The sequence below is a fragment of the Canis aureus genome, chromosome 5 (assembly GCF_053574225.1).
Source record: "Canis aureus isolate CA01 chromosome 5, VMU_Caureus_v.1.0, whole genome shotgun sequence".
NCBI classification, from domain to species: domain Eukaryota; kingdom Metazoa; phylum Chordata; class Mammalia; order Carnivora; family Canidae; genus Canis; species Canis aureus.
Genome location: NC_135615.1, coordinates 49,107,770 through 49,124,065, shown reverse-complemented (window position 1 = coordinate 49,124,065; position 16,296 = coordinate 49,107,770). Strand labels below are relative to the sequence as shown.

At 42.0% G+C, this 16,296-nt stretch overlaps 1 protein-coding gene across 11 annotated transcripts in view; it reads right to left on the bottom strand.

Moving 5' to 3' along the window:
* Positions 1–4,878: 4,878 nt before the first annotated feature.
* Positions 4,879–16,296, bottom strand: part of LOC144314148 (uncharacterized) — a 145,307-nt gene continuing 133,889 nt past the window's right edge. For 6 of the 11 annotated variants that reach the window (XR_013379861.1, XR_013379862.1, XR_013379863.1 and 3 more), the window contains 2 exons: positions 7,995–9,462; positions 4,879–5,353 (listed from right to left, as the gene is read on the bottom strand). The gene's annotated coding sequence lies outside the window, so the exon portion shown is untranslated. Of the gene's footprint in view, positions 5,354–7,894; positions 9,463–16,296 lie in introns of those variants that run through there. The other 5 variants (XR_013379854.1, XR_013379851.1, XR_013379853.1 and 2 more) reach the window with 3 other exon arrangements.

Here is a 16,296-nt window from a genome sequence, read left to right as displayed (position 1 = left end):
CTTTTCACTGCTGACTAGCATTCCATCATATAATTATAACACAGATTGTCTATCACTTCATCTATTGAAAGACATCTTGCTTGTTTCCGAATTGTTGTCAATTATGAATAAACTTCTATAAACATGCTGTATAGATTTTTGTAGTATAAACTTAAGTTTCAGTTCAGTTGGGTACATACTTAGGAGTGGTATCACTGGGTTATATAAATGTGTGTTTAACTTTATAAGAAACTGCCGAACTGTTTTCCAAAGTATCTGTACCATTTTGCACTCCCATCAGCAATGTGTGAGTTTCCAGTTGCTCTGCAATCTCATCAGCACTTGGTTTTCTCTGTTTTTTAAAGCAAGTCTAATAGATGTGCCATGATGCTTCATAGTGGTTGTAATTTGCACTTCCCTAATAACTTAGTAATTTTTAACACTGTTCTTTGCTTGGTTTCTAAAACTCTATTGACACTAGCCTTGAGGGAAATAAACTTAGATGGAAAGAATGGGTGTAGAAAGTATAAGTTGTAGGAGAGGGAGCAAAGGAGAGCCGTGTGTGAAGTGAGGAGAAGGTAGAAAGGAGGCTATGTCTGTAATTTGAAGACCTAGATCTGAATTCTGGACCCACCACTAATGGTCTTTCAAAGGTCACTGAACTTCAGGAGCTCAGTATTGTCATAAATCAATTGGAGATAAGTTGTAGAAATTGTACACAACTGTAAACACGATTTGTAAGTTGCACAATGAAGGGCAACAGGATTTGTCATTCTAGCCTCTCTCCTTTGTTAGCCGGTTAACCTTTGCAAGTGCATCCTGTATCCCTCTATTTTCATTCTTCTCCAGCCCCCTCAGGCTGGCCCTAGTCTTCAAAATGTCACTGTCCCACACAGAGTGCCTCATCACTTCCCTTTTCCTAAACTTCACCTCATTTGTCATAATGTACCTTGTCTTTGGGGAGTTGAGGGGTTGGGAGAAGGAAGGGCCATGAGTAGTAAAGGCAAACACAGATCTGCCATGAAAGGGTGTGCTAATGAGACTTGTAAGAGTGCCAACTCTGCTACTAAATGCCTCCAAGTCATTTAATCTTTGCAATCCTTAGTTTCTTCAGATATAAAATGGGAATGCTCAACCCAAGAGCCATGACAAGGGGCAAATGAATAAATGGATATCGATGTTCACAGAACTTTTTGCAGGTTTACAGTTTTGTGTGGCCCATAAATTCCACCTCTAAGTGTGACCCTCAATGTCCACTCCCCTTCCGGCATCTTCAGATATTCCTGGAGTCCTTGAAGCATTGCACATCTGCTTAAGGCCCCTACCCCTCCTGTCTTCTCCTCACAAGCCCTACTGATATCTGGTGTCTCTATGAGAATGCTTCTTTCTGATTAGGCTAGGGATTGCCTCCTGGACCACTAAAGCCACCAAACCCTTGAGGTGCCAAAGAATGTCACAAGTTCTTTACCTCTGGCTGGGTCACTGCAGTGGTGCCATATTCCATGAACAAATGAGCCAACCACCCTACCCTATTCACATTTCTGTACCAGAGAAAGTAGTTTGAATGACAACTAGCATTGCTTGGGATCCCAGTCTCAGCCCCTCAGAAAAGTAGCTCTTGTAGGACTTCCTGAAGACTATCTCCTCCATCAGAGGCTCAAAGGTCAGTTTGGGGCTGGGCTAGAGATACATCATGACTTCTCTAACATCCCAACCTATGTCCCATGCTCTGCCCCCCCACCCCCCCAGTATTTGATAGCAAATACTTTTTCCTGACAGACTCCTTCTAACCATGCAAACCCTTCAGGGAAATAGTCACAAGAGGAGGACAATGAGGATGAGGTTTTTCTAGAGCCATCCACACAATTTCAGCTGAAGTTGGCTCACCTGGGACCATCCCACAAAAATGCAATGACATAAAAGCATTTTACAAACCTTAAGGTGCTATTAGATTTTTATGATCATCATTATATATATATTCTCCATGCTACTGTGTGAGCTACTTTCTGGAAGCTAGAATGCCATCACCATGGAGTTAGGATAATGGAAATTTCAGGGCCTTGTGAGGGGGCCTAGTATCACACCTTGCCTTTTTCCAGCACACTTTCCTGGTAAAAGTGGCCCTGCCACTGCCTCACTCCTTAAGCAGCAGCTCTGTGTTTCTGAGCACAGAACTTGATTCCTGCTTTAGGCAACACTGCCCTGGTGGATCAGAGGCAACTAGCCTCACAGAGGGCACAGCAGCAGCCAGATCCTTTACAGACTGCTTGAAAATGCATTTTAAATACTGAAGGTAAGCAAGATCGAAGAAGTGGCCTCCCATCCTTTCTCCAGCTTTGGGGAACCCTCCAATGGCTCAGTCCCTGGGAGAACCAAGTGACAGCATGCCTGCAACGGATGAGATGCAGAAGACAAAGTGCTAATACTGGTTTCTGAAATGCAGATAGGAATTGATGAAATAATCTGCTTGGCCATGGATCTCCCCTGGCTGCCTGCAGAAAGCTAGGACAAAGGCAAGGCATTTGCCTAAATATTCTCATTCTATCATCTCCCCAACTCAGTCTCTGGCATCAGCTTTGCTCGTAAATGTGTTAGCCCAACATAGAGGCTTACTGAGTAGGAAGCTCAACCAAGGTCCAGGTTCAGGATCAGTCAAGGTAGGAGTCACACCAAGGCCACTATGTAGGGTCCTGGTCAGCTGTTCCATGCTCTCCTTTGTTCCTCCTTTCTTTATAGATAGGACCTGTGTGGACATGTCTGATGAGTGGGAGAAGAGGAAGTGCAGGTAGTGCGGATCCTCTATGAAAAGCAAAGCAAACAAGCAACAGCACAACCCTCTCAGCTATTCTGCTCTCAAAACCAAAGACCTGTAAGTGGCCATCTCTGGTCCCTGCAGGCAGCTATGGCCTTGACCCATTTTCCCAACTAGAAAATGGAACTCTCCTCTCCTACTTCCCCACCCATGAAAAGGAGATGAATATGAAACCCAGGCCCAGCCATTCCCAGCCATTGGGGATCTCCAGCAGAGAGGTTGGGCTCATGGGAAGTCTCCAGGATGTTATCCACCTGTTGTCTGCACAACATACCCTTCTCATGTTTGCCTACTCATTCTCACCTTACAATGGTTTTGAGAGTTTTCTGGTGAAGGCTGAGAGTAGGCCTGGGCCCAGAAGCCACTACCGGAGCTTCTACTCTGTGGACAGGACAAGTGGATGAGCCCATGTTTTGGGTTGGGACTTACCTTGCCTCCCAGCTGTCAGCAGAAGCCACTGAGAAAGCTCTTGCCCTAGAGGAGTGAACAGAAGTCCCTTATGGACAAGATGGCACCAATCCATTGTAGTTCTCCATCATTCCTCCACGGAGGATACTCAGGACAACACATTCAGAGGTTTAGGTACAACTGCCCCACAAGCTGAAATGCCTACATTTTCCCTCCCACTCAAGAAAGCAAATTGTTACATTAGAGTATGAGAGCTACTTATTTGGGGTTTAACCCTGAATCCACACTTTTGTATTAAAATTCACTTATTTTTCCAACTTTGATATCTATCTGCAACAAATAATTTGCAAAATGGCTTCTGAAAGTGGGTTCTGAGAGCATGATTAAGAATACTACTCTAAAAATAAAAAAAAAAAGAATACTAGTCTAGGGACACCTGAGTGGCTCAGTGGTTAAGCATCTGACTTTAGCTCAGGGCGAGATCCTAGAGTCCCGGGATCGAGGCCTGCCCCAGGCTCCCTGCATGGAGTCTGCTTCTCTCTCTGACCGTGTCTCTCATGAATAAATAAATAAAATATTTTTTTAAAAAAGAATTACTCTAGAGAGTGAGTGATTTGTTGGGGGGTGGTAAAGGGAGAGACACATGTATAAAAAGACTATAGAAAAGAATTTTTCTACTTTTCCCTCCTTTCTATCATGACTCGTAGACTTTGATCTAGATCTGCCACTCCAGAAGTGTAGAAAGGCCAGGAAAAGGCACAAGTGGAGTATGTGCTCACAACTTGGAAAAAACAAATGCATGCCTTAAGAACTGAAATAAAGTGCTGAAGAAAAGAGTCTTAAGTGTGTCACTTAATTGTGTCACATCACCTAAGTGCACATATTTTTGGAACCTTTGGAGAGAATGGAGAAAGAGATGTTAGCATCCTTTTTAAAAAGTTCACAAGGAATTATCTGGTATCTCCCTACACTACTCATGGTAATGGTTTCACTAGGTTCTACCGAGCTAGAGAAGACGTTTCCCAAAACCAAGCAGGCAGTACCTGGAGGAATTGATGTATACGAGATAGATTTTGAAACGGCAAACATTAGATAAATAATGCAAATTATTTAAATGGTCTCACTATTTGGTGGCAGAATGACTCAGGCCAAATCAGATAATAGTCAAGTTGAAAAATCCAGATGGGCCTGAATGGAGTGGTGGAAAAAAATCTGGCTGCAAATCACCCCTAATTCACCTCTTACTTTTTTTCTGGGGCCAAAAAAGAGCCTAAAGCTCTAACAGGACTGTGAATGAAAAACAATTCTGGAAACAAAATTAGCATGACTCAGAGCAGAGCAGTCTGGAAGCCTGGGCTGGCCTAGCACACTTCAGGGCTGACCCTATTAACAACAAGAGAGAGAGGAAGCTGCCCTCATGGCTCTCGGTGATGAAGGCCTAAGTGTCACAAGAGCAAATGTCTGGAAGTCCCACAGACAAGCAGCAAGAGTCATGACAGACACAGCAGGGGCTAGACCTGGGCACAGACCCGGATGCTAAGAATTTGAAGGAGGGGATGGTCTAAAGCCAAGTGGAAAGCCCAGGGCTGTGGCACAGGTATGAGAGGTTGAAAGATAGTTAGGGGTCATGGAGTAAGCAGAGTCAGAGACCACACTGTATTTTTGCACATATACACACGTACATACACACGCACACATATATACACATGCACTGTGAGCCCTTTGAGAACAGGAATGTCTCTTATTCCCTCCATGTCTCCAGCAACTTACAAGAGAGCCAGGTGCCCAATAAGGGCTTTTGGAAGTCAAAATGTGGAAGTAGGTTAGATCAGATGAACAGCTGGTCCTGAGAAGGTACGGGTGAAGGTGTCAAGTCAGATGCAGTGGTTGGTCTGTCTGAGCCGACTTTTGGGGTTGAGCTAGGAATCAGAGGGAACAGGAGGAGTGTTGTGAGTAGCAGCCAATCCAGGCAGCTGAGATGCAGCTGTAGCAACAAGGAGCTGCCAATTGTGAAGCCATCTTGTAGCAAGAGGCACAACAGTACGGTGTTGAAGAGTGCAGGGCTGTAGTTAGGGTCCCTAGGCTCACGTCTCGGCTTAGTGACTATGAGACCGTGGGCCACTTACTGGTTCTTTCAATGTTCTAGTTCCTCATCTGTAAAATGGAAATAACAACAGTGCTTAGCATAAAGAGTGGTGAGAACTAAATAAGCTATTGCAATTAAGAGTTCAGAGCAGTACCTGGAACACAGGAAGTACCCAATATTAGTGATACTACTATCAATTATCCTTCTCTTCCATCCAACGAATTTGTGTGTGCTTGCTGCCAGCAAGAATGAGCCCCGGGACTTAGACTACCCAGGGCTCTGTTGGGAACGTAAGCCGACCTGCCTCTCAAGGGTCTGGCTCTCACCGCACCTGCACTGTTTAAAACACCACCTCCCCACCCCCGCCTCCCTCCTCCCCCATATGGACTACTGCAGTAGTCTCTTTGACTCTGGCTTTAGTCTCAGTCTTAAACAGCCAGAGTGATATTTCTAAAATGGGAATCTAATCAGACGATCTCACTTGCCTGCCTAATATCATGATTTCCATTTGTTCTCGAGATCCTTTGGGTTTCCTTTCCTACAAAGGATGAGAGAGCTCCTCAGAAAAATAGCTGACTCTAAGACTGGAGCAGGAAATATCTAAAAAGAACTTGGGACATCTCTTAGTGCCAGAAAGTAAGGACGCACTCACACAAACAGAAAACCCTGCAATGATGGGGGCCTGTTGAAGGGACACAGGAACCCGCTTAAAAGAGCTTCCAAGGGCCGAAGCTGGAACAATTTGGACACAAAATAAATAAAATAGTATTGGATTATAACCTGAAGTAGAAAATAAATATCCCTGAGTTCATATTAAGGTAAGTAAATGAATAAATAAGTAAATGGTAGAGAAGGGACAAATTTCCCCTGCAGAAGAATTCCAGGTAAGTTATGTAGCTGCTTCATTTACACTCAAGGAGGGAGTCTAATTCTCCACTCCTGAAGTGTGCGCTGTGTGTAGTGACTTCCTTCCACAGCTACAGAGTGTGTGGTAAGGGGGGGGGGAGTGATTTTATAGTGGAAAAACTTGGCAAACACTAGTTCAGCCGGATGATCAAGGTCAGCCTTAGCAGTGTGACTCCTAAGTGATAGAGTTCTTAAATTAATAGCATGTGCCTTTGCTGCAGTATGATGAGCATGGCACTGCCTCTGGGGTTTCCTCCCAAAACTCGTAACTCCAGTCTACTCATGACAGAAACATCAGACAAATCCAATACCTGACCATACTCCTCAAAAAACTGTCAAGGTCATCAAAAACAAGCAGTCTGAGAATCTGCCACAGCCAAGAGTTGCTCAACGAGACATAACAATTAAATGTTATGTGGTATCCTAGACAGGATCCTGGAGCAGAAAACGAACACTACATAGAAACTAAAGAAATATGAATAAAGTATTCACTGCAGTCAATAATGTTTCAATCTGGATTCATCAATTGTGACAAATGTACTCTACTAATGTCTCGCTCCAATTAGGTCTCTGTGTAATTGTCACGATTTTTCTCTAAATCTGAAACTGTTCTAAAAATTAAAGGTCATTAAGATGAAAGAAAACAGGAGAGAATCAAAAGGCAAATATCACCTGTTTTAGAATTCTGGGAGGCTCAGTTACCACTAGACCAAGCACATTCATGATTCAACAGCAACATCTCTCTCACCCAAAGGCACACTCAAACTCCGAGTTCTTCAGAGAGGTGACAACAGGGTTACCCCACTTCCTTCCATTGAGAACACAGAGAGCACCCAGGTTCACCACCTCATAGAGAGGCAGCCGGGCGCAGGGTCAATGGGAAGTTCAGGCCCTGGGGGAGGCCAGCTGGCTCTGCCATGAACTCAGGCGAACTCTGAACCAGTTCTCTCGTCTATAAAATAATAAAATAATGATACTTAGCACACAGAGTTGTTGAGATAACATATAAAAATGCTTAACACAGTGCCTGGCACATGATTGTGGAGTGTTAATATCTCATTCTTCCTAGAACTTGCCAGGAGAGCCCAGGCTGTGGATTCCACACGCAGGAGAAACAAAAATGCTCCCTGCTGCCTAGAAATTTCTTGTCAAAGCTAAAGTCGACAGATAGAGTGGTAGTTAGAGTCTCCATCAGGCAGGGAATTGTCTAAGTGACTTGGCCAGAGCTAGCTGAGAAGCCCAAGCTGCAGTTTATTATGGAACTGTTCTCAGAGCCTGTGCATTTGGAAGGGAAGCCACGTGCAGGCCTAACATTTACCCCGAGGCGACTCACTTGGCCATTTGCTGACTGGATTGATTTCCACAAGATCAGGAAGCTCCATTTTAATATGTTCCAGCCAGTTCTCAGCCTACACAATGATTACAATCAGATCTAAACCAGTTTGAGCAGAATTTGCCAGTAAAATGTCATAAGACTACAGAGCCAATTCTTTATTACTTCAATAAATCTAAACATATAACACTATGGTTTTAACAACAACCCGTTGTGTTGTTGTAATTTTAACACAAATAGCAATTGAGTGTGTCTGGTATGATGTGTTCCCACAATTTCGAGGTCGCCCTGCTGACTGAGCATAATTCCATTCCCTCCCCACCCCGCCCACTGATAGTTACCAAGGTTCTCCTTTGTAACCGCTCGGCTATTTGACCAGGTAGAGATGCCAGTTGGTGCTGGCATCACTGTCCTTCATTTCTGAGGACCCCCAGAGCAATTCCCTGTCCCTGTCTAGCTGGGCAATTTACCAGCAGAGCAGAGAATCTCCTGGATGCCAGATCTGGAAGCTGGGTTTTCGGCCACCGGAAGCCCCTGCTTGTGCTCCTGTTCCCATATGCCAGACTCTCAGGTACAGAATGGAAGACTTTTCATGATCATCAAGATGGCCAAGCCATCTTATAGGGTTGCTGTATAATCCTGTTCTCTTCTAGAATTTTGGCACATTCTTATTTCCGTGTGATTAAAAATTACATATTCAGTAGGTATACTAGTCGGTTCCTTTTACTATAATATCAGTCAATCTTGATGTATTTATTGTGAATCCACTGTGTCTAGCATCGTGGTAGGAGCTTTAGGTGATCCTCAGAAGCAGGGCACTTACAAATACATGTTTTGTGTTTTCTTTCAGCATTATCTTTCCCATTTTAGATGCCTCGTCAATTCCACGATACTTCCAACTTTTTATCTTTTAAGATTTTTTTGTTTCATTTTATTTCTTTCACATTCTACAGTTAGTTCTGTGTTATAGGGGAAATAAAGTAGTAAGTTAAACAATTATCTGACAAATTCAATTAAAGCACAATAACAATTTGGTTCTTCTGGCTAAATGGAAGTTTCTAGTAAGAATTTCCCAACTATTCTACTCCACTATAAATAGCTGATTAATTCTATTCTCAGCCATGAGGGGAAAGGTAACTGATGTCCAGGGAACACCTACTATGTGCCAGTCACCCTGTTAAGTGCTTTACAGACATAATTTCATTTAACTAGAGAGATTCATTATAGTTTCACAAATTTGCTTTTGGTTTTTTGGTTTTTGTGTGTTTTTTTATTTTTATTTATTTTTATTTTTTATTTTCAGGCTGCTGAAGTTCCCATTTCCCTGAACACACCCACAGTAGCACACAAGGACAAATGCCTTGATTGGTGCAGTAACACCTGAACTTCCTTGAGGCAGTATTCTCCTATGGAATTTAACATTTTTATATATTAGTAACTCAGCAAGAGTTGTTGAATTGAATAGATAATCTGGTTTGAATCTTTCTATCTGCTCATCTCTATGTATAATCATGTAAAGAAATCTTGTTAAAAAAAAGCTAAGCTAACATTAAAATTATTCAAAATGTATACAAATATTTTGGAGTGATTTCTGACATTTAGATCTGTCTTTGCCCAATATTTGGATGTCTTGATAAGAAAACAAGAACTAAACCAATATTTGAGTTACTCAAAAGATCAGGTGCCAGGTTAACACATTTTGAATGCTATTTTGGCTTCAGAAAACTCCAACTGCAGAAGTAAAAATTAAATACCAACACAGGCTCTGCATACATAAGTAAGCACATCAACGTAAGTTTTACCCTCCTTGCAAAGTCAGTCGTGCTTGCTGACTACACACAATTGGCCCAGGTCACACTATAGCACATGTATGGAAGAAAATGCAGTATTCCTCCATTCAACCAAAATGGATTTCCTGAATATCCACAGCCAGTGTACCTGTAGAATACAGAATGGGGAACACAAAGGACTAATAAGATAGGGCCCCACTCTTCTTGGAGAGATAAAATTAGCACAGTTAAAATAGATACAAAAGAAAGTGAATGTAGGATCCAATTAAATTTAATTATATATATTATATATAACATGAATTATATGTAATGTATTTTTAATTATATATATTGTATATATGTGTGTGTGTATATATATATCTATATATATATCTGACTGAAAATCATTAGAACTGAATTCAAACGCTTTCTGTGAGCTAAGTAAGTGCAGGGCTTAGGAAGGCCTCCCCTGCTCATCTTTGAACCTCTGTTCCTACAAAATGCCTGGCAATTGGCAGATAAACAACACACTATGAATGAATGAATAAATGACTCTTACTGTGTGGAAAAAGCTTATAAGAGAGTAAAGCAGTAAAACAAATATAAAAAGAACTATAACATTCAGTAGTAAATGATCCCAGTGCACCATGTTTTGAAAGTTTACAAGTGGAGAAGACATGAAGTTGAAAATTAGGATATAGGTTCAGTGACAGATAATATAATTTGAGTGAATTCTAGGGCAGTGGCAGAGGGTAAGGCTGTAAAGATAAGTTGTAGCATATAGTAGAGGCCTTCCTAGGCAATGGGATCCACAATAGGATTTTTAAAAACACGATAATCTAATTGAGCTATGCAGTGTTAAGAATAAGCCAGAGATAGGGGCTCCCAGGTGGCTCGGTTGGGCAGCTGACTCTTGGTTTCAGCTCAGGTCATGGTCTGGGGATCTCAGGATCAATCTCGGTATAGAGCCCCGTGTGGGGCTCCATGCTCAGTGGGGACTCTGCTTAAAGATTCTTTCCCCCCCCAAAAAAAATTCTTTCCCTCTGCCCCTCCTACTGAGCAACAAACACTTTCTCTCTCTCAAATAAATAAAGATTTTTTAAAAAAGATTTTATTTATTTATTCATGACACACACACACACACACACACACACACACACAGAGGCAGAGACACAGGCAGAGGGAGAAGCAGGCTCCATTCAGGAAGCCCGACGTGGGACTCGATCCTGGGTCTCCAGGATCACACCCTGGGCTGCAGGCGGCACTAAACCACTGTACCACCAGGGCTGCACAATAAAGCTTTTTTTAACATTAAAAAAAAGAAGAAGAAAAAGAGGAGGAGGAGAAAGAGGAGGAGGAGGAGGAGGAGAAGAAGAAGAAGAAGAAGAAGAAGAAGAAGAAGAAGAAGAAGAAGAAGAAGAAGAAGAAGAAAGAAGAAGGAGGAGGAGAAGGAGGAGGAGGAGGAGGAGAAGAAGAAGAAGAAGAAACCAGAGTTGGGACAAGCAGATTGGGGTGGGAAGAAAACAGAGGTAGGAACACGGTTAAGGAGGGTCTATATAAATTGCATAGGTAATGAGAAATAAAAGGTTGAACTAAAGCATCAGGAGCATAGGGAAAAGAAGTAATTTTTCAAATATGTAACAAAAGTGAGCTCTTTGCTCACTAGAAGTTTCTGGTGAAAACCACTTATAGGTTTTGCCTACTGACGAGATATGTGGTATTGATATGAGGGATGGAAGATAAACCTAAATGTTAGGTTGAGAAGAAGATATGGACAAAATTAATATGGGTAAAACTGGAGAGAGGTAGAGGAGGAGATGATAGGAATTTAGTGAAAGGAGATTTCACTCTGAGCTGGAGAAACCAGGGATGGTAAGAATTTGGGGCATCAGCTGAGCTGGATAGAAAGACAAGAATGTCCTTGTTCAGAACAGTGAGCCGCTCAAGCTCTGTTGACATATCTGTTATTAACAGCAGTTCTTTAATCTGAGACCACTCGAGTTTATTGAAGCAATTATTTAGATGTGAGGTCTACACAATGCCAAACACTGGGATATTTTGTAATAACCCAATAAATTACAGGGGTTTGTTTGTTTGTTTGATTTTGGTTTTAATCTACGAGATCATGCAGTAACAGCTTCGGCATTTGGCTGATTTTTCATATTAAGGTTTTCAATCTCTTAGAAGATCCATCCAAGCTAGAGACTATATTAAATCTCATCAATTTAACCAGACTCTCATATGGAGATTGTAAATTACACAGGGATGTGTATTTTGGAAAATGTTATTTTTCAAGTGAAATTTTTGTTTGTCAGGAAAATTCAGATCTACCAAACAAAATAAGACAAAAAATTATTTTGTTCATTTTTGGAAGTAACTTATGAAAATTCTAAACTATTTTGAATGGGGAGAGGCTTTCTTATAAAGCAAGAAAAAGAAATAAAGGAATAATGGAATAAGAAAGTGGTGAATCCTCTTTGTTTCATTCACACTTGATAAATGGTCAATTTTAAGAAAAATTAAAATTATATTCACAAGATCAATTTTGGGAACATAAAGTCTTTGAGATATAGTAGTAACATGACATTTCCAATCTTTAAATTGTATTTTGTTTAATGTTAGAGTTCAAATTTTACTGTTTTGGTCACAGATCACTGTGGGTATCCAATGAAAACTTCATGTCCCCAGGAGAACATACAACTACAAATAAACAAAGAATCTTGCAAGAACAGACTCCAAGTTAACACCCTCTCCTACCCATTTCATTCTTGAAAGTAGCAACTCAAACAAAGCTCCTATTTGCAGTTGCCAGATGGATGTAAATACGGCCCTTAAGGATTTATCATTCCAATGTTATTTGGTCCTTGATTATGTTTGAAATTATGACAATAATAATTCTCCTAATCCTACACATTCCTTAAGGAAGTTTTCATTCTTTGTGAAAGCTATTTGGGCCTGTGATGTGAGGTTGATCTCTATCTAAGGATCTAGACACATAACTAGACCCAATCCAATCGGCCAGGGTCCTGTGTGTGGGAGGCATGGTGCCAGGCCCTGGAGCTGCAGCTACCTAAGCTGTTCTTAGGGGGCTGGTAGTGGGGCAAACTTCTGAGAGCACCACAAAATAACTAATTTTTAAAAATTATTTGATTTTTTTTAGCCAGCAAATTTAGAAGTTTTATTGCCTTGTTAGAAAACTCAATGCTCACTGAAATTGGCTTCAGAAATTCTTTTTTCAAATGGTTTTTAAATTTTTTATTTAAATTCAATTAATTAACATATAATGTATTATTGATTTCAGAGGTAGAGGTCAGTGATTCATGAGTCTTATATAACACCCAGTGTTCATTACATCACATGCCCTCCTTAATGACCATCACCCAGTTACCCCATCCCCCAACTCCCTCCCTCCCGTGACCCCCAGTTTGTTTCCTATGGTTAAGAGTCTCTCATGGTTGTCTCCTTCTCTGATTCTGTATTATCTATGGCCATACCACCCTGAACGCACCCGATCTCAGCTGTTACCCAATATTTTTGAGAAAAACGCAGTGACTATGTCAGACAGCATGAGGATTACTGGCCCAAGCTAGTCCCCGTTTTCAGTGTTAGATCAGACTACTTTCTTTCTCAGTGACATCATATCCTTGTGAGGCTGGGTTCAAGCAATTGCTGTATAAAAAGCAAGCACTGTATGAAAATCAGTGTGGAGCAAGAAATGAAGGCAGTGACTTCCAATTGGATTCTAAGGTTTAAGATGTTGTGCAATACCCAATAAGCACATATATCTCATTCGCATCTGATTGTCATTATATAAAAATGGAGTAAATATCTTTCCCTTCAATTTGCAAGTATTATCTTTTCTAAAAAGCTACTGAGTTGTTAGGACATACATATTTATTGTTTTTTGGACCTAACTAGTTGATAAGTGAAACCATTAGGGATTTCTTTGGGCCTATGAGCATCATGAAAAGCTGCTGACATATCAAAGGCATCATGAATTAAAAGTTTGGGAATGACTGTCCTAAAGGGGGAATAACTTGAATAAGATCCAGTCCCTGCTTTGTAGCTGCTCAGAGCAACCCAGGTCCTAGAAACCACAGTTAGAAGTCAATCAGGACATTTGCCATAACAAGAATAGAGACAAAGTTCAAAGAGCTAGGAAATCTCAGGTGCCATTCTGTGAGACACGGAAGAGAGACTTGAGGTGGCATGAGAGTTTAGCCTTAAAAGACAGTGAGAGTTTAACAGGTGGGAAGGAGAGGAAAAGCATTCCTCCATAAGGGAATGGTATGAACAATGTCATGGAGGCATAAAATAAACACCTTGTTTGGATAGAAAGAACAAGGGCAAGGAGTGGCAAGAGGCACCCATGTTTCGAGAGCTGCAATTCTTTACCATGACAGTGGCAAGACAAAGAAGCTTCCAGGCAAGGGTATGATGAGACCTGTGCCTTAGAAAGTTAAGTTTTACAGTGATATGAAGGGTGGGTTGAAGACAGGGAGTTAGGGAGAGAAGATATTGAAGACAACCAGTTTCTAGCTTGGATGAAACCTCTTGTTTGCACAAACAGTGCTTTATTAATCTACATATAGACATCACCTAGGACAAACTTGCTAGTTTGGGGCATTGAACAAACTCTGGAATTTGAGGTACCTGGGGAGACAGAGAAACAGCTCATGGTAACTATGGGGAAATATCCTATAGCAGAGCGGAGAAGTCAAACTTGCCATGTCAATTTGGAAGTCATCCACCTAGAAATGAGAGAAGAAACTGACAAAATAAAATTTCACAGGGAGCAAATAGAGATTAAACAGAGAAGCCCAGTGATAGGCCCCTGGGGAAGAGCCACCCATGGGAGCTGAGGATGAGCTGCCAGCAGAAGAGATGGGAAAGGCCGGAGGGGCAATGACAGGCTGAAAACCAGAGAGAGCGCTGGCCTGGGAAACCAAGAAGGGCACACTTTCAGGATGGAGAGGACAGTCTACAATATCTAATCAGAAGGGGAGGGTGCAGATCCTGGATGTGGTTAATCAGCAGGTCTTTGTTCCCTTTGGGGAGGGACAGGTTCAGGAGGATTTAGAGGCAGAAGCAGACTGCAGTGGAAGTGACTGGAGAGGCCCTTCTGGAAATCCTAAGGGGTGAAATGGATCAGATACTTTGAGGACAGGGATAGCCTGCAGGGAGAGTGCAGTGGTGAGGAATAGAACACAGTCAGGTCTGTATATAAGACAAGGGAGAGATCATTTGAGTATCCAGCCAGAAACCAGGAATGGGAATAAAAATGTGGTTGGTTCTTGTTCTCATCCTCCCTTTCTTTCTTTTTTTCTGTTCCCTCATCCTCTCCTCTCTATCCCCCTCACCCAGAAGGCGAGGAGGGTGACCAGGCCAGGCTGGGTGAGGGCAGCTGGCATAGGGAGAGGAGGAGCAGAGGGCAGGGCACTGGAGCCAGCTAAGGCAGGTGTCCATGCAGGGCAAGAGCTGGGTAGGGAGTCTGGCAGAGCCAAGTGGGGGGCAAAGGGTGGATTCCATGAGGTGGGACGCTGATGCCATGGGGTATCTCTTATGCAGAGGAGGATGGCCTGAATCACTACACATGCAAGGAATAAGAATAAGGGGGGGAGGGCTGCATTGCTCACTGCTGAAGAAGGAAGTCACAAATAGGACAAGAGAGAAACTTAGAATGAACTCTAGTTTTGTAGCAGAAATGAAGACACTAGTGTAAGTGCATGGATTTCAATATACGTAATTATACATAGGAGGCGTATAACAGGTGTATATAACAACACAACACACATGTTTCCCTAGCTTTGTCTACTGAGGAGGTTGAAAAGGCCTGGAAGCTGCAAACTTTCAATAGCAATGAACACAGCTAGTACAAACGTGACTTTAAGCAGCATTCTTAACTAAAAGAAACCAGGAGAGATGGATGATTTCAATGCTGGAATCCAGGGAAGTACAAGGTGAAGCTCGCCTTTGTTGTTGAGCAAGAAAACAAGGAAGTGCTCATGGGAGCCAGGTCAAAAGGACGCAGAAGCCAGCCTGAAGTGGCTTCCACTGGCCAAAATGATGACAAATTGAGGCCAATAAAATGGCAATAAAATGTTATACCTAATGAGTAAAATAGGAAATCATGAGTCTGTACAAATAAATAGATTAATTGGTTGATAGGAAGTTTGCTGAAGTACAGGGTATTGACATAGCTGATAGTTCCTCCCACAAGGCGCATATTAACTACGAAGAAACAAAGAATAACTTTACAGAGAGAAGGCTGGGTGACACCACTTATCTCCAGTCCAAGTGGACATCATCAGTAACAGGCCACACTGAAATCATGGGCCACCCAAGAGGTAGCAATGAGGACACAACATCGCTTCTGTGACATTTCTGTTAGAGACGCTTACCTTGAATCTAATCATCTAAAGGACATTATCCAGATGACTGGCTAAACTGTGTGGGCATCCAAGGATTAGATGGTATAATGAATCAGTACGGTGGTCCTTATTTTGATAGTTGTGTCCTGTTTACCTAGAAGAATGGCCTTGTTTGTAGATACATGCATTACAATTGGAGCGGGGGTATAGAGGAGGGATGAAATGAGAGGTAGTTTGTCAATTTACTCTCAAGTGCTTAAAGAAAAAAGAAGTTCTTAGCCTTCTTTTCTACAAGTTTGAGATTGTTTTAAAATTTAAAACAAATTTCAAAACATAGTTGGTGCTTTTGCACTTTCACCATTGCCACACAGAGCATCTCCTTAGGTAGCAATCCTCTCAGCCTGGGCTCTTGCGTGAACACACATGGAGCAGACATGAGCCCAACCTGCCACACCTGCAGCTTGAAGCACAGCCCTGCAGCCAAGCCCAGCCCAGAGCAGTGAGGCTCCAGTGACCTGCAACGGCAACTTCTATGGCAAAGAGTGAAACAGATTAAAAACTGTTGGAGGGAATTTGAGTCAAGGTGGAATGACTCACAACAGAAGTGGGTCACCAAGGAAACTGCAGTCTCT